Source organism: Rhopalosiphum maidis, chromosome 3 (genome assembly GCF_003676215.2).
Source record: "Rhopalosiphum maidis isolate BTI-1 chromosome 3, ASM367621v3, whole genome shotgun sequence".
Lineage (NCBI taxonomy): Eukaryota > Metazoa > Arthropoda > Insecta > Hemiptera > Aphididae > Rhopalosiphum > Rhopalosiphum maidis.
The window spans coordinates 42212086-42232012 of record NC_040879.1 but is presented as its reverse complement, the minus strand read 5'-3'; the positions used below and the strand labels follow the sequence as shown (position 1 = coordinate 42232012).

Genomic DNA, 19927 nt, shown 5'->3' with positions numbered 1-19927 from the left:
GGTAAATAGTAAATACCTATAAAGTTATACATAATAAATGTTAACTATTTAGTAATCTCACTTCCTTCATATTATATCGGCTTAGATTTAGTTTCGTATTAAAGAAAAATACATTCCTCGTTCTGCTCAGAATTTCAAATGTATACGTTTAGGATTTTATAGATATTCTAAATACGCAATTATTATATTGTATCGATGCAGTTTATAAAATAAATATAATACTATATTATAGGTACCTTACTTATTTAGTTTACATAGTACAATAATTATATTGATCTTTTTTTTGTACAAGTAAGTATAAATGAGTTAAAAAATGGTTATATTTTCTATACAATAATTCTAGTTTTTAAAAGACAGTTAGAAACTGCTGTTAGTATGTATTAAATAAGCTTGAGAATCAGCAGGCCGTTCAAAAACGTCATTTTCCATTGCAAAGAACCTAGTCTTTTTGGAAAAAGACTAATTTTCCATATGTCCTACAACATTTTATATAAATGATAATATAAATATTTACTATTTAGTGAACATTTCAAGTATTTAGCATTTTTTTTTTAAATTGTAACAAAAATATAATATTAAAAAAAAAATAAGTAGTAATATAATATTGTATCAAAAATTGTTTGAGTAGAAATAGTTATTTTTCAGTTGAAAATCCAATGTTGTACATTTTGATTTTCAAGCATTCTTAAAAAAATAATATAACTTTCCAGTCAATTAATTTTTTATCATAAAAAGTTGATTTTGATGAACCTTTTGACTAGGTAAAAATTACTTATTGACAATAGTTAAAAAATTAAAAAAAATCAAAAATTTCTCTTTCTTATAAATAGTTCAAAAATGTTTTTTAAATGTTATTATGTTTAATGTATATAAAATGTTGATATAATAATTTACGGAAAATTATATGTTTCCTATGGTTATTTGTTTTTGAGTCGTACCAAAAAAATAAAATCTATTTTGTCAAAAGCTGGTTTTGCTTTAAAAATTCAAAATATACAAATATACATAAATGGCAATATAATATGTACCTAAATGTCCTAAATATAATACAAAACCACCATACAAGTTTTATCTGGCTGACTAGTCTGTATGAATTTTTTTTTAAATTTTGATAATAAATTTTATGCTCGGTAAAAAAACTTGAAATTTCAATTAGGGATCCACATAAGTTGGTCGTATAAAAACATAAAAATATCAAAAATGCATAGATATGAGCCATTTTTATTTATAGAAATTTTAATTTCAAATGCTGATAAAATTACATATTTGAATAAAAAATAACGGATTTTACACCATTCTACCAATGGGTAATAACCATTTACTAACTAATAAGTTATAAGTTTATAATTACAATAAATTAATAAAAATAATAATATTGTAATACATAACTACATATTAAAACATAAATATAAATGCTATTTATATGAAGTAATATTATAACAATTACTATGCAATATTATATGCGTTTTATTTTTAACAAGAGCTAAGAATTGGTTCAACCGTATTATTCATAGAAATATAAACCGACTGTTTCTGCTCAAAATTGTTTTTCATTATAATTTATCCATATCATTTACCTAAAATAACTCAATGACACACACAACGAAGCGAGTTCCAGTTTTTCTTTTAATTTACAATCTTAATTATTTTTTAATTTTATAATATTTGAAATAATTTGAATATTTGCCATGTGTATGCTTAAAGTTGCTGAAAATGTCTTTCATGGAACTTTCCGATGGTAACATTAAAAAAAAAGACATTTTAAAAACATTGTGAAAAATATTCTATGCGAACGATCAAAATATGTGATCAGGAACGTAGTTGGGATTATGATAGTCGTTGAACTACTACACAATATGTACACCGACGTCCGACAGCACTGACAACGATGCCGAAACTCACGACCAAGTCCATGCAACCCTGGTACTACGGAGTTCGTTTTGTCGACGTTCTCGGTCAGTATAATGGACATTAAAAGAGTGTGACGACACCAACGGCACGAGCAAACATTTTTATTACATTTTATTGTTTCACCACTCCAGGACCCAAGGCATTCTTTAACAATTTATCATACCTATAACCCGTATTTTTAATGGATTTGTCGCAGAAAAAATTTAAGAAAATTCTAAAATAATTAAAATTTTAAAACTAAAGGGAGCCTCGTTACGGTTATTATTATTTAAAGGACAACATTTAGGCAATTCATAATCTCGTCTTAGCCGCCCAAGATGTGTTGAAAATAATTATTATTACTTATTAGTTATTACTTTATTAGCGTAAGTGAAATTCAATGCGGGCACCACGCCGACTGGTCATCGACGGTTGTCGGTTGCCACTCTCGTATGCGCATACAATGTCAATAAATCGATAACAATAAAAATTTACTATACGAATTTTACGACAACTTACTTATTGATTTGACAAAATTAAAGTTAGTTAACGTTGTCTGATCTTAATTGTGAAAAAATATTTAAATTCAGCAGAAAAATGTCTAGAGATCGTACGAAACTTCCGGTTTTAATTTTAATTTTAAATTTAATATTATGATTTGAAAAATTCATATTTTCAAGTTTTTATTACCACTTCATTAGAATATAAGATTCTATTTTTACTAAGTATTCCGTACGATCTCAGTTCTATAGACAATTTTCTGCCGAGTTCAGATATTTTTTCACAATCAAAATAGAACATCTTAAACTAACTTTTTTTTTGTCAAAATGTAATGTCTTTTGAGCTCAAATTGACGACAGCAGCGAGGCCCCTTAAAGACAGCGGAATCTGTTTTTTTTTTATTGTGTGTTCACGTTTTATAATAGAAAAAATGTATTTATTTTCAACTTAAAGAATAGTTTCTGTCAAGTTGCTATTTAAGGTTAAAATCAGGAAATTCTTTTTATTTTTCTAGCGAGGAGTTCAAAAAATTGTCATATAATAATACAAATAATTTATAAGTCTAACATTTCAAATTCAAATTTCTACGAAACTGGATGTTTAAACGTAAACGTCATAAACTAATGATTTTAGACTCGAAATGATTCATGATTTTGTCAACAATAAATTTAGATGCCTGCTTATAGACTTTTTTCTTTGCCATTTTTACGACATTTATTTTGTCACGATTACAGTTATTGTACACAGAACTCTCGTCGAGTTCGAAAAAATAAAAAAATAAATACTTATTGATTAATAACTTTATATAAAAATGGACGATGGAATAGAATAGTTCGCTTTGGATTGAATTTAAATGCCTGAATGTAAAATATTTTATAATATACTAAAATTGAACGTGCACAATGTTGACTGTTGTAAGTAAATTATGAAAACTATATTTAAATGTAGGTCATTACGCCTAACACGGAAATTGCGGAATAATCAGAACATCTCGTTGGGTACTGATTCAAAAACAAATGTATAGAAGTGCAATAGGATCACTAGGGTCACATTTAACTATATTATCAATGTCTGAAGAGAATGCAATCGTGAAAAAAATAATCAACACATTTGCGTTCATATTTTGCAAACGACACTCATTTATATTAAAAAGGACATAATTCATAATTTTAAGGAACCTAAACAATTTGAAAGTCGTTCATAAAAAATTCTTGTTTTGTAATGTATTTTTAATAATATTATTATTATTTATTTTAATAATTTATTGTATTGACATATGTATACTTTCTATGTAGTATCTATACATATATTTTTATATTATTATTGTAGCTTAGACAAATTTGTATTATTAAGTATAAATCAATTTTTGAAATGTTTATAAAATTTTAAAACTAAATTGTTCGAGATGTTCGAGTAGCTCAAAGCAGGTTAATAAAAGCATTAATTAATACAACAATGTGCAACGTGTAACGTGAAATTGACAATCAACGAAATGGTACAAGTTTATTTGAAACTTTTTTAAAATGTTTGTGTGACAAAATGTTGTACGATGACAATAGGCTACTAGTATTTTTTTTTTTTTTTATAAATAAAAGCTTATCAAAATATATTTTATTTTCTAGTATTTAGCTCCCTGTATATAATAAATACTATGAATACATTTTTTAATTCAAATTATGTATTCATGTATTATAATATTTAATACTTATTGCCAATAAGTTATTGGTATATATTTTGTACACATAATATTACTTATGTGTAATTTATTAGTAATGGTGAGAACTGAGAATAGGTTCATGGTATAATTATTAGTATAAATGTTTTAAAATTGCATTATGTAAAAAAAATCTAATAATAATATGGGTAATGGCGAAAAGTATAATTACAATTTTTTGAATAACTCCAAAGTACAAAATAAAAAAAAAAAACATTTTAAAAATGATCACTCATTAATTTTCTTTTAAATATCTTAATTTCATCAAAATTTTAACTTCAAATGTTCATCTAAAAAAATTGTAACTATTATATTGCATACTTTTTACTATATTTCCAAGATTTTTCACCAAGAAACATAACCTAACCTATACTTAATAGCAGTAGCTCAACGAGATCCAAATATAATTCAAAAATTAAATCGCGTATAGAAAATTATTTTATTAATTTTTGGTGAAAATGCCAAGTCTACGATAATTCTATTCTAAAGAACAGAAATCAAATCAAATCATTTTTATCAAAAACCAATATCGCATAAATATTCACATTGTTCTGTAACTTTTTATTAAGTATTCTTAATCATTTAAAAAAAGTGTTTACAATTTTCTCCCTTTGACATGAAGTACCTACTAACTATAGATTTATTTAGCTATACCAAAAACCACTCTTGACGATAAATATTCTTGTTGCTCAAAAAAGTTTAGTCACGGAAAATAATCACAGTGTTATAAAACTAATGGAAATATGTACGAGATATAACATAATATATCATTATATTTTCTTTTTGATAATATTATGTTCTTTCAGAAAAACGTAGAAGTGCGTAACGTCTAAAGATTATAATATGAAAGTGTGTAACAGCTAAAGATTATAATATAAGGTTCTTATTACTCAATTAATGTGCCACCACCATGTCTATTTAGATGATTGTTGTCTGTTGATGTAAATTTTACAACAATATGTTGAAATAACCAACTATGACATACATTTATTATATTTGTATATTGTATGTAAGATAAGTATATTATTATTTTAATAATAATCATTAGAAATATATTATATATACATTTATTTATCATATATATAAAAAAAATACTGAACGGATAATAAAATGATAAAATGTTGCTATAGAAAGTTTTAATTTAACATTTTAAACATTTTATGTATCTGTGACTCAATAAATGTGTACATGTGCGTAAATAGATGTAAATAAAAACAGAAGTATTAACTAATTACAAATTTTACATTTATTGTATGTACTAGATACACACAAATTAACATGATTATATTTTAGAATGTGTACCTTGTACGTATAATATTGTATATTGAAAATGGTAATTGGTAGTTATCTATAAGTATAAAATTTTTTTAATAATTATACGCTATTAAATTATTAATAGATATATTGTATTATTCGTATATATACTTAGATACAAGATGCTATTGATACGTAAAACACATTATAGAAAAATACAATATATTAACATCGATAAAAATTTATACTAAATATTTTTTAAATAATACACGAGTTTTTATTATATTATGAATCGTGCAGCTGGTGATCAAACTATATTAGTTAAATACCTATATTAGGTGAATATCTAATATTAGTGTATTAAATATAATTATATTTAATCCTAAATCTAAATACGACTTTTTGCAATTTTTACTCCATATTTAATTTATGGTAATATTAAATATTTCGTAAATATAATATTGCATAAAAAAAATAATCTAATTGGAATGCTCTAATGTTTTACTCTATGAATAAAATTGCTACAGAATAATTAACGAAGATAAAACGTAAAAGAATTTTGACCTGTTGCTGTGTAGGTGGTATTATAATATAGTATATATGGAATAACAAAAGCTTTTTCAAAATACAGCTGACATACATAATTAACACCGCGCCGTTATCATTATCATCGGCAAGGGAAAGTGTTAACGAGTGTTTTGAGCCGAAGTTCCTGCTATTCCTGCCCATTTCATTGTCGGCATTAATCAGTCCTCAGTCTCTAGTATAATAATAATTGTTTTTGTGTATATTGCTCGCGTTTTAGAAATCGTTGTCGATAAAAAAAAAAATTAAACAAAAACAACAAACTCATTTGTTTTTTCATTATGTTCTTATTATTATAATAATATTATTAAAATTATAGGTCGCATTATAATCTTTGAGATAACTTAAGACTTGTAAAATTGTTGATGTAAAAAATGAATGAGCAAATCAAGAATTAGAGTAATTTAAAATCATTACGAGATGCCGAGATAACTTATATACTTTTGATATAAATCCGCAATAATATGAGTTTGATAACGAGCGACGTGCATTTGTATTGATATTTTTAACATGTTTTTATATTTTGATGGCTTATGCAAATAAAACAATGCAGTTTATAAAGGCTATTACAGTATTACTATACAGATGCCCTTCGTCATTGTGTCAAAAATATAGCGTTACTACGCATCAGACGCTGAAATCGATTTTAATTTAAAAAAATGTACTTATACATAGTGCCATCAATAACGACGTAGTGGAGACATCAATAGGAAATAAATCTTATACTGTATACAAGTATACAATAACTGCATTATTTAGTTGCATCAAATTTAGACCACCGATGGCAAAAAATAATATAATGTACAAATTATATTTATAATATACTATTATACTATTTAAAATTATTGTTGTATAATAATTTCAACTTACAAAGTTAAATAAATTTATACGCAAGTTTAATAACAGCACTACAGCTGTACTTTTATGGTACTTACTACATATGAGTATACTAAAATAAAATATTATATGCGTACAAAGGTGGGCAAGTAAATGAAAAAATAACAATATCAATTATTTTTATTTTTGAATTACACTTTTTGTATCTGTTGATAAATTATAATGAAATATAGACGCACAATTAACTCATACTTTAGTATCATTTTGGTTGAAAAATTGATAGAATAATAGAATTATCATTATGCCATTAGGTTATGCCTACCAATTGCACTGGTTAGAAGTTAAGAAGTTACATTACAATTTAAAGCTGATATATATATATAATATGATGTATTTATGTATAAGTACCTACACCGTACACTTATTTATTACATTTTTATTTAGAGAAAATAAATTATAGAACTCTTAATCCAACAATACATCGATTATATAACAGACACTATACAGCCATCGCGAAGCATCTGACACAAACGATTTTCTTCATGTTTTATATTATGTACCTATATTTACGCAGCCATAATGTAAGTGGCAGCATGATTATATACTTATATAATATTGTTATTATTTTTGAAAGATGAAATTTATTCCAAAACAAATCGTTTCTATAGTTCTATTAATTTTGAATATTATTAAAAATTGTCTCTCAAAACATAAATTTTACAGCGAATCACTTGCGCGTGTATTTATATATATAATACATATACAAATGATTACACCTATACTTAACTGCCACGCGCGTCTTATTGATAAACGATGAACTCGATGAACCATGAATAACCTATATATTATAAATAACATACAAAACTATAAAATTAGAAAACTACAGTCAGAGCGAGTACAACAATACATATAGGTGCTTACTATAAAATGAGTCAAAATATTAAAAAAAAAAAATGATATGGGTAAATAATAATTTGTTTAAATAACGTTTTAAAATAAATTTATGTTTTAGAATAATAAGTACATTATATTCATATAAGGTCTAATTTAATACGAAAATATACCTGTTTTAATATCTTAAACTCATTACATCTGTTGTACGATTTATGGAAGAGTGAGAACGAGAGTTTTTAATAGATAATTTATGATGTTTGTCAAATAAAACATGTCTTTTACCGTTTGTAGAACTCGTAATTCATACTGGTCTTTTTATAATATTTATCTTGAATCGGGTAAAAATATGTAAAATGATTGAGTAAGTAAATATAACTATATAAGTACCTATACCTGACACCTATCAATTATCGTATTTTCATCCACGTTTAATTAACTTCATATATATCTATATAAGGTAATATATTTATTCCCTATAGCCTATAGGGATAGATCCAATATAACGAGTGCAAAAAACAACATCTTCCTGACTCTCACCCAAATCCACAAACCCGCTTCCCCATTCTTTTCGGATGATTTATATATATATATATATATTATAACTCGTTTAAGGGAAAATCTAAAGTCCCTTAATCGGGAACGAGTATAGTTATTATTATTGAAAGTTTAGACAATATCGGTGTATCAGATACGTAGCTAAAATTGTTCTTATTGAGGGGGGAGCGGTGCTTTCATTTTATTTTTAAATACCACTTGGTGTAATTCACACACTCTTTATTATGGTAATCAATCTTTTTAATAATATTATTAAATATGAAATAAAACCATTATATATCAAATATATTTTTTTTTTATAAATACAACTACTGCGGGTAAGAAGGAGGTGATGTTAATAATAAACATTAAACACCCCGTAGTTACATCACTGTAGACCAAATACCGACATTTCGAGGGGAAAATTAATTTGTTGTAATACGCATACATAATAAATGTAATAAAATACTATATAGGTGCTAAGCGTAATATCTGTTATCGACGTATCGTATAAGGATCTAAATACGTTGCACGTTATAATATAATAATGTAATAATAATTCTTGTACGGTCTACGAGCAACTACAACATTAATCCTCGAACATCAAATGAACAACAATTAAACAACAGTTACTGGGTCACTGTTTGTAGTGTTTTATTATCCATATTAAGGCGAAAAAAAGTACCGCAATAATAATATCGGACCTAAGTTCCGGGCAAGTTCAGTGAATGGAACCCGCGGCCGCCCAGAATGCGATTCGAACGCAATAATAGCGTTATACTGCAGCAGTGCGCATAGTGTTATAATATATATATATATATAACATTATAATGTGTTGACGAAGGTTTGCCTACGAAGCTGTGGAAAGAGACAAATTTGGCAACGGCATTGCAACACGCGCGATTGTGCTTGTATATACATTGTATTACGCATGTGTTCATGTAGACGCATGTAATAGGTATACATATTATACTAAAATAGTATATTATACATATTTTCTGCAGATTTATACAATAGTACTTATTATAGGGTTATCTGGTATGATCATTCCTATTTTTATTTTTATAATGAACCTATTTATTTAAATTCTGATTTTTGGAATTTTTAAGTACCGCTACTTGTATTGATAATTGTTTGCATATTTTAATATAGGTATTATAGGAAGTTAAGCAAATACAGAATGTTGTGTATTAAATGATCAAGTTAATAACTTAGAAACCCACATGAATTTTGTATTGTGAGTTTTTATTATGTGATTTAATATTTGCTGCGAATCACACGGATGGCGATATATGACTACCATTGAACCAATATAAGATTGAACGTTTATGAAATGCGACAATCCAAAACGTACTATTTCCATTTTTAACTTTTTTCAATATTGATGGTTTTTTGTTATGAATTACTGAACTAGTTTAAAGTAGAGATATGGTATTTTACCAAAAAAATTATAAAGTTATAATAAACGTTTTTTTGTTATGTCCCTTAAGGTATATTGCAGTTTAATGTCCTCAATTTAACATCCGAGTTTATTGATTTTGTGCCAACCCGTACCATTTACGTCAAATAGTACGTTTTGACTTAATTTAACTCAAATCCTGTACACAAATAGGTAGTTATGTTTAATGTAATTTATTTTTGATAATAATATTAGATTATAAAATAATAAAAGTATTTTAAGCTAAAACTTACATAATCTATCATCTTGATTAATCTCTTGAATAAGAATTGTTTGGAACACAAGAACACATTTTAATTTTATATATTAATTAATATTTTTTATTCATAGTTATTCAGTAACATACTAAAATATAAAATTGACTTGTTAGTCTAAATTTATTTTTCATTAATTATTATTAATTTATTTATGATGAATTATAAAATCATAGACAATACTGTAGTTTTGGCGCAATTTGTTATCAATCATAATGAAGTTAGAGACGTCTTGATGATTTTATTATAAAAAATAATATACTAACAAATGAAAATAAGTAATCCGCAATTATTTATAATTTAAATTAGTAATAATACAATTAAAAATTTGTTGTATTAAAAATTGAAGACCAATGGAAATAGTACATTATGTCATTATACATTTAATGGTCAGTGGTCACGTATTATTTTAATAAGTATTCTTAATATAATAGATCAATAAATAATGGCTAAAAGCTAACTATTTAAAGGCATTTGATATTTTGATATTTTCAAATTATTCTAGTTTTTTTTTAAAGTTTTAATAAGATATTTAAGACCAGTGAACAAAGTTTGAAAATGTAAAACAAGATACTAAATAATTTTTTTATATTTTATAATTATAGGTAAATAAAAATGTTTAAATTACATAATACAATATATAATTTTTTCCGAAATCTATACCTATAGCATAGGTATTTTAAATTGTATTATAAAATTAATTTTAATAAATTCATCACAAAATAGTGGTGAGTATGCTCGATGAATCATTCAGTATATTTTATGGTTTATACGACAGAGTATAATCACACACGCATGTGTAATAACTATTTAAAATATAACATTAAGTATAGGATATACCTATTTATTGATAATTATGAGGAAGCAAATTCGAAATTATTTTTTGTTATAACGGTGTCGACTCGGCGCTGAACCGATAACAATAATTCACGGTCAATTTGAAATTTATGTCATCGATGTTTAATGCAAAACATACATATGAATGATCTATGGTTCCTGCGTGCAGTTTGAACGACAGTTTGGCCGTGTCGAAACCTAACCGGTCGTCCTATATACATACCTAATAGCTTATGTGTACTGCAGAATGATGGAAAGTACCTATATATATATATATATATATATATTATATCTAATAATTGTACCATTCTCCTCGAATTAACGTCAATAATATACACAGTACGTCTATACATATAAAATATGTACATTATAAATGCGTAAAAATGTAAAACTAACTGTTTTTGCTGTACTTAATCATTTTTATTCACGTCTACATTTTATATCTTTATAAATGATCTGAATTTTAAATTCACTGCAATCACTTATCATTAATTAGAATCAATTGTGAACTTTTTACTGGTTTAAAAATGTAATATATTTAGTTACGGTATTATAATACTAAATAGACTTTGAAATTATTATCATATGTTAGAAGGAAAAGGGATGACTAGGGAGCAAAGTATCAATAATAACTAGATCCAATTTGTTACCAAAATACATTTTCAAAGTTGAAAATAAATACATTTTTACTATTATAAAAAATGATGAAGACACACAAAATACTCCATTGTAAAATCAATACTCCACTTATAGAATCTAAAACAATACAACTCTTATAAAAATCGTCATCGTTATTTATATTACAAGCAGTTAAAAATTTAATTTTTCATTCATTATTATAAAACTGAGCAATCGCATGGTTGTTGGACAATGCACGAATACAAGAATACAACTTACTATTTAATAAGTATACTATATATTGTAAAATGGCAATATTAATTAATATGCCATAACTATGAAAACTATAAGTCCGTTCACCAATTCTAATTGCACTATACTTTTCTCAACCTTAAAAAATATGTTTCAAAAAATTTAAAAAATCGAATGAAAATTAAACTACGTTTATATTTAAGTACTAAACAATAATTAAAAATGTATTTAAAATTTAAAAACACAAAAATTTACCGAAGTAAATACTTAAGTTGTACAGAATAAGGTTAATAACTACTAAATTAAAAAGTAAAACCACTAAATATAAAAATTAATTGTTTAGGAATTGCAATTTTTTGTTGTATATACTTAAAAATTATTCTTAGTTGGTTTTGCTTGCAGTAAAGTCATTTATATTAAAACAAAAATTAGCTTTATAATTTTATTATAAATAAATTAGCATTATAATTTTATTATAAATAAATTATTTAAGAAAAATGTTTGATAATTAAATTTATATAAATTTTAAGTAAATAAAACAAATATTTTTACTTGGATTTAAATTTTGAAACACTATTATCGAGTGGTTTTAAAGAATTTTTAACCAATTATAAGTCACTGCTAGCTAGATTTATTTTAATTATTTCATTTTAAGTAAATTTATACTTGGCTCTTAACTTATATCTAAGTATACTAAAAGATTAAAAAATTAAATACTATTTTAAAATACATTCACTACATTTTATAATTTATAATAATATTATCTTTTTATTCACGGATTTTAGATAAATATAAAACATTTCAACTATTACTTTGAATTGGTAAATTAAACAATTAATATTTAAAACTTAAAAATAATTGTATTAACCAACTAACCTACCATGAATAATGATTTTTATAAAAGCGACGCAAAATAAATATTGCATTTTTACATGATTTTTAGAGCAAAGCGGCTGGAGCTGGCGGTATGAATGTGCATTTATCGAGGGAAACATTAATACATTTACATCTTTTTAAGATAATTGATAAATATGAACGAACATACATTTTTAATTATAAAAATGTATATTATGAATAATTTTTCTTTTATTGCCTATAAATTTACTTTGGAAAAATATAAGCATATATATTTATTTTAATTTATTTATATTTATACATTTTATAGAAAAATAATTGAAACAAAAAAAAATGTAGTATCAATATTATATTATATCAATACTGTTATTTACGTTTAAATAATTATGTACTACTTACATAGTCTATGATATAATACATACTGTTAAAGTGTATACCCTTTATACCTACCTATATTTTGATTTCAGGTACCAACCCAAAAAAAGATACTAGATAGACAACATGGTACATAATTCTATATTTTTAATATTATATGAAAGCTTCACAGTTTCAACAATATTTATATTACTTACCGCTACATATTACATTGATTTTAGTATAACACTATTTTTTATCAAAATTGTATTCTACTGCGAAAACATAATGCACAATTATAGGATCCACGTTTAAATTTGGGGAGGCTATTTAGTATTTATATTAAATGTAGGGATGTAGCATTGTTTCATATTTGAAAATCTTTAAACGAACGCAGCTTATTTCATTGTTAAGCGCAACGTCGTTACATGTTTTTTATCTGTTGTTTAAATATTATTTTCTTTATCACTAGGAAGTTTTTGTGCGAGTGAAAACCATCGTTTCTCTTTCTATTATGTTGATCTAAAAGTGTATATGTTTAATATCAATAAAAAGAGTAAGTCACACTAATGTGAAAAAAATTAAGGGTTTTTCATAAATCTTAAACTAAATATTATACACCTAAATATCACAGAGTAATTAATAATTATGAAGTTCGTTTCTTAGAGATATTAATACTCATTTAAATTTTAGAGTAGGTATAACTATAACTAAATGGCTGAAATAGATAAAAAAATATATCAAGCAATTTTATAATTACTTTAACAGAAAATAAAATCTAAATCAACTATTATACAATCAGAAAAACATTCTTTCATTGTTCTGTTAAGGAAACTGTTAACTTCGCACACGCGATTGTATTTGTGACACCAGTCGAAACGAAACTTTCTTTATTTGATTATAACTCATAATATATAATACCTATGCTGCATTGTTCTCAAAATAATTTAAAGCTCACATAAAAAACTAACCATCTTAAATTATAATCACTGTATCAAATCAGATAGGTACAGTTGACAAACGTACCTAAATGTTTCTATAAGAGTAAATAAAATAATTACAGATCTATTCAAATGAAACGAAACTATTTTAACTTACATTTAATATATTATAATAATTATATTAATTATCAATTATTGACAATTATTTTTATTTATACTTATACATTCTGCATTTTCAATAAAAAAAAGTTTTTTTATTTTAGCATTCTTAAACATGATACATCATATTTGTTTTTTGTAATTAAAAAAAAAATGTGACTATAAAACATGTATTATAGGCTCTCGCTCTATCGTATAAAAAATGTTTAATTACATTTACTATATAATGTAATTATTCAAAAATGTTATTATGATAAGTACAGGAGCTGTAAAGAGCGGAATTTTAAAATTTATCCAAAGGCAGAATATTTGGTAATCCAGCACTGACCTTAAGTGATAAATCTCAGCGTTTATATCAAAATTATAAAAATGTTATAAAATTGTTGGTGATTAAATTAATATAGAGGCATATAACGTATATGCATACTTTGGTGCAACTGATACGTTAACTTATCATTCAAAATAGTTGGCACAGATTTTAAAGTTCAGCAAAAGCAAATTTTTTTTTAAAAAATACAGTACCTATGTTTTATAAATGTAATAATAGTTTAAATTAAAAAATGTATGATCATTCTTAACTATAAATTCTTACGTAAAATACATTATTAAATCAACATATTAATGTTAATATAATAAAATATTATAATATTGGTTGGTATTCAATTGTTGTTTGTTTTTTTACTTACTAACATAAAATAAAAATGATAAAAACTATAAAAACTATAAAAAGAAAAACATACAATAATTTTGAATTCTATATTTTACTAATTAAAAAAATTATGAAAAATTAATTTTTTCACTTTCGACCACTTGATGTAATATTTGCGTCGATCAGGGATAAATTAAACTATTGGTAACATTGTAGGCGGTTCTGCAGATTTTTCAATATCTAATAGTGAGTATGGTCCTATACTGGCTATACTTATATGGCCTTTTATTCATATTATGTCCTTTAAGTCGATGCACCGAATTAACAACTAAAATTAATTCTCTGTATTATATATTATAATGTATAAACTATGCAATTACCATTTCATATTGATATTACTAATAATATACATCCCCGAATACTAAATAACGTGTTCTTATACAGAGTTTATAAACCATAAAATATATATCAAAATATAGGTACATATACTTTAATAGCTAATTGCTGATACCGAAAGTTTTCTCTAATTATTAATAAAGTTATTAATAAACATAATCTTTAGTACATTTTACATTAAATAAGGATGTTTGAACGTGTTTATTGTTTTTTATGAAGTCGTAGGTCATGTGAGCACGATTTCAAAGACCAATTTGAGCGCGGTTAGGATCATATTATGCCGGGTAATTGATTTATTTAGGTATACTTATAAGTTTCGTTTCACAAATAAGCCCGATTATAAAACGTTCAAAATTGTATTAATAGATTTTAAGCTTCACACTTTCACAGTATACGTATATCGGTTACATATCACATTATTTATATTATAATTTATTAAGTAGTTTAAAAATTAAATATTGTCGTTACAGCTTCTTTCGTTCATGCGAGTAGGTACTTATACAGTTATACATAACATCTAATAAGTAATTAGGCGCCTATTAAAAAATATAGCGTACGGCATAAACACAATGTTTAACAAATATAAATGTTAAGTACTCTAAAGTATAACCTTTTACAATATTCATACATGAACATAATAATATAGCATAATATGCATAGGAATTACTATTAAAATTTGTTATCGCCGGTACATATATATATATAATATATACTATATAACCTATGTATAATATGGGTAGGTACATACGAGTATATACCTAATTATGAATATTGTATACACAATGTACGTATAACGAATGTGTACATAGCATCTCTACAACAGAAAATTAAGATACTTAATAAAATATGTAACCTTCATGAATATATAAATCGTTAGAAAAACAAAATATATACTATATATATGGGCTATAATGTCCCTATAAACACTAATACCATATATATTATACCCACGAAGTAATCGAAAAATTGTGTAAATAAATAAAATTGTATTTCAGTTTACCTGATACGGCATGATGGTCTTGGTTGTCTTTCGAATTTATCAATTACTTTACCATTCGATATGACGAAAATCTACACAGTCAAACAGTAGATATTTGTTGCAAGCCACAAATCACTGACAGATCGGGCGTTCCCCAAAAATTGAACAAATGATGTATTTATTATAATAATAAAAAGTATTTAGTTCACAGGTGCGTGTGTATGTTTGCGAGCGATAATCGGACGTTTTGAAATTGGGAAAAATACTGTCTAGGTCGTTTTTCGGTAGCCACAACAGCGCGTGTCAGGAGTCGTATACAAACACAAGCCAAACACTGGCACGCGACTGATTTTAATATCGTTTAATATAATATAGGAGCCCATCTTTCCACCATGCTTCACTGGACCATGAAAGATTTCCCTACTACGCGACGGGCTGCTCTAGTTTTCAGTAGCATTACTCCGAGTGATAACCGGATTTCGGCTGATATAAGTATAATGAAGAAGACTACGCGAAAATGTCTTCAAATAATAATAATAATAATAATAACAATAACGATGACAAAAACAATATGACACATGTTATATGTACATATACTATATACATTACATATATTATTATAAGTACAGCTATATAATATAATAAATTATGATATTATATAGGACAATAAAAACGCACAACGCAATGACGGCTGCACATGTATAATACATGCGCATTGAGAGTATTCTATATATTAAAATTTATTAATTATATTATTATGTATTCTCGGAGCATTGTTTTTTTCCATACAATTGTTCGGGATGAATTCGATAACATTATAATATTATATTATTATCAACGAGCGTCGAGCTACAGCGGACTCGTACTTACGTGTCGTGTGTGGAACGATTAAATTAACGATAATTAGACAGTGAAGGAAGTGCCGCGGATGGACAATTTGGAAATTTACAATCTGCGCAGATTGCAGTGTTTATGATATAATGTCCGGAAAACATACGAGTAGGTAAAATGTACCCATCGTACATTATGCATAACACTCACAGACTCACAGTACATAACCTGAATAATGTAACACATGGGCTTAATTATAATTAAAAATATAAGAATATAGGTATACCTTCTACATTAAAGCATCCGCCATGTTGAAAGTCAACAAGGCAACAAACATCATCAATTTTTCATCAACATTAACTAAAAGCCTAACTTAACGCCTCACCTGACAAATGAAAATATGTACTTCCTATTTTTTAATTTTGAAAATGTATTAAGTGTATAGTTATTGACTGTGTATCGGCATAAGAGCATATTTTTGGATTCCGAGCGGCAGTACAATGATTTATGCAGTGTCGGTCTGGCCCACCCGACTACCCGGCGATCACCGGGGGCCCTTCGATTTTTTTCAATATTAAGGGCCCATAGCCAATCGTAAACGTAATAAAAAATATGTATGTGTTTAAAATTCTAATCAGGTACAACTCTAATAAATATGTAAACATTGAACATGGATACTTGGTAATAATTATGGTCTGGTGATAAGGATAAACGCAGTATTTAGCTTGCTTATTTGTATACGGGATAAATTCTTTTTGAATTTATAACCAAAACGGGCTTATACAATACACTGTACATAGCATTAAAATATGTTCTTATACTTCCACTATGCACACGAGTTAAGTGTGACCGAGTGTTTTCAAAACTAAAAATTTTAAAAACCAAACTTAGATCTTCATTAACCCAGCAATATTTGGATCCTTTAACTTGTTTATTTGTTAAAGATGATATCGTTCAATTTATAAACAAAGATAAAGTTATTGATTTGTTAAGATCGTCAAGCAATGAATTAAAAAAATTACTTTTTTAATAATTTAATTATTTAATGTTAATTTTTAATTCAAATTTTGTGTTTTATTTGTAAAATTGTTAAGTAACAATGTTGGTTTACATTTTTACATTTCTAATTGTATTGACAAAGGCATTGAAAAAACGACCTAATTATTATGTATTTTATTATTAATTATGTATAAAATAGTCTTAATATTTTATTAAATTAAATTACAGTTAAATTTTTTTTTGTTTAAGTTAAAATTAAGTTTGTAGGAGGCCCATTCAAAATAAGTTAACCAGGAGCCCAGTCATGAGCCAGATCGACACTGATTATATGTGTGTGCAACTGTGTAAGTGTACTATTTTGTGTCAAACGAAACTTTTAAGAGTGGTAAAAATATTTCAATTTTAAACGTTGACGATGGTTCCTAATAGAAAACTTGAATTATTTAGATAATTATTAGATATTTTCGGTAATATTCTTAATAATTGAAAATACGTAAAAAAAAATATAATATAAGAAACGAGAATATTTATGCCACACAAGTTTTTGACAAAATAAACTTTAAATTTTCTTTTTAATTTAAAATGGAATACCATTATACACTTGAAATATTCCTGAATTATTTATATAAACACTTTTTAGAATGTTTTGGATTTCAAAATATTTTGGTTCTTATTATGAAGTTCTCAATTAACGTTTTAGACTTTATACTAAGTTTAAATCACGAGCAATTTCTAAAATTGTTACATTCAATCGGTTTTTAAATCATAAATTTTCTACTCAATGAAACTTTTAAAAGTTTAAACTAAATTTAAGCTATTTATAGGCATTTGAAATTTTGAAATTTTTATGTAATATTTTTAACCTAAATAGGCTTGGCTATAGCAATTTAAAAATATTTTTTTACATGTATGAAATTTTTAACGAAATTCTTTATTTTAAATTTAAAATAAATACTAACTATTTTAGTAACGTATTTTGTTGTAATTTAAAAAGGGTATCTTTCAAAACCGCTCACTTACAATTTTAGCACATTTTAGACCGTACAATAGTGCACAAATTTTTTCTATTGTTAAAATGGGAAATTTAGAAAGTCAATAATTGTAAACCGCATACATTTAATTAACCGCAGTTAAAAATTAATTATTTATCGTTATTTAACAAATTTTTCATTGTTGTAAAAATATATTAAATAAATGAGATCTTATAATTTTAATTTAATATTAATTAAAAATAATGCAATACATAATAAGATGAAATAAAAGTATGTATAGTAAATAATACTTAGATTAGAATAAATGTACATCCTAATGTTTTCAAATATTCTTATGAATTTATGAATTTTGATTAAAAATGATACCTAACTGGGTAAGGTTTTTAACAATAATATAATTTTAGATAAATTTGTGCGTTATTGATACGTAACAGTACCTATATACGATATAGAAAGGTTTGATTTTGGAAAAAAAGTGCAGAATCGATGTATACATATATGCAGATTTGAACGACGATTGAAAGGTTGAACTTTTTTCTTGAAAGTGTGTGATTTTTATGACGACCGCCGTTTAAAAATAGTTGTGAAGACCAGAAGACCAGTGCGTCGGTCTTAGGCAGGACTCGGCGCTATGGTAACTATGACATATTGGAACTAGCGTTAATGAAATTATAGTAATTATATATATACATTATTTTATACTATAATTTTTTCGGCGTAATTAAAAAAAAAACAATTTTCCCCGACCTCGCTCTGCCCAAAGGCTGGCTTTGGTGAAGGCTATGGAATTTTAATTAATATATTTTATTATATTAAAAATATATATACCTATTAAGGCTTAACTTAACGCGTCGTACCGTAAATATTAGTTGGTTGTAATCAAAAATCAAAAAATCTAAAAAAAATATTGCCAATCATAATTTTTTTAAATGCATTTGAAGTTCAAATTTTAACAAAGTTGGATATTTAAATAAAGAAAATAACAATTTTAGTTAAATTGCTCATAATTTAAAAATATTCGCAGGGTTTTGAAACTTATATGTTTATTTATATAATTATATTTTACTTTAATATATGAAATTACGTTTTCAAATTATTAATTTATTATAAGCTATTTATACCATGAACATGTTCTGTAGATTC

The 19927-nt window shown here is 25.3% G+C and overlaps 1 protein-coding gene across 2 annotated transcripts in view; it reads right to left on the bottom strand.

The window, feature by feature from the left end:
• The window catches only part of LOC113557177 (protein artichoke), a 30706-nt gene extending 14473 nt beyond the window's left edge, over window positions 1-16233 (bottom strand). For both annotated transcript variants that reach the window (XM_026962529.1, XM_026962531.2), the window contains exon 1: window positions 15984-16233. The gene's annotated coding sequence lies outside the window, so the exon portion shown is untranslated. The remainder of the gene's footprint in view (window positions 1-15983) is intronic.
• Between the last annotated feature and the right edge of the window lie 3694 nt (window positions 16234-19927).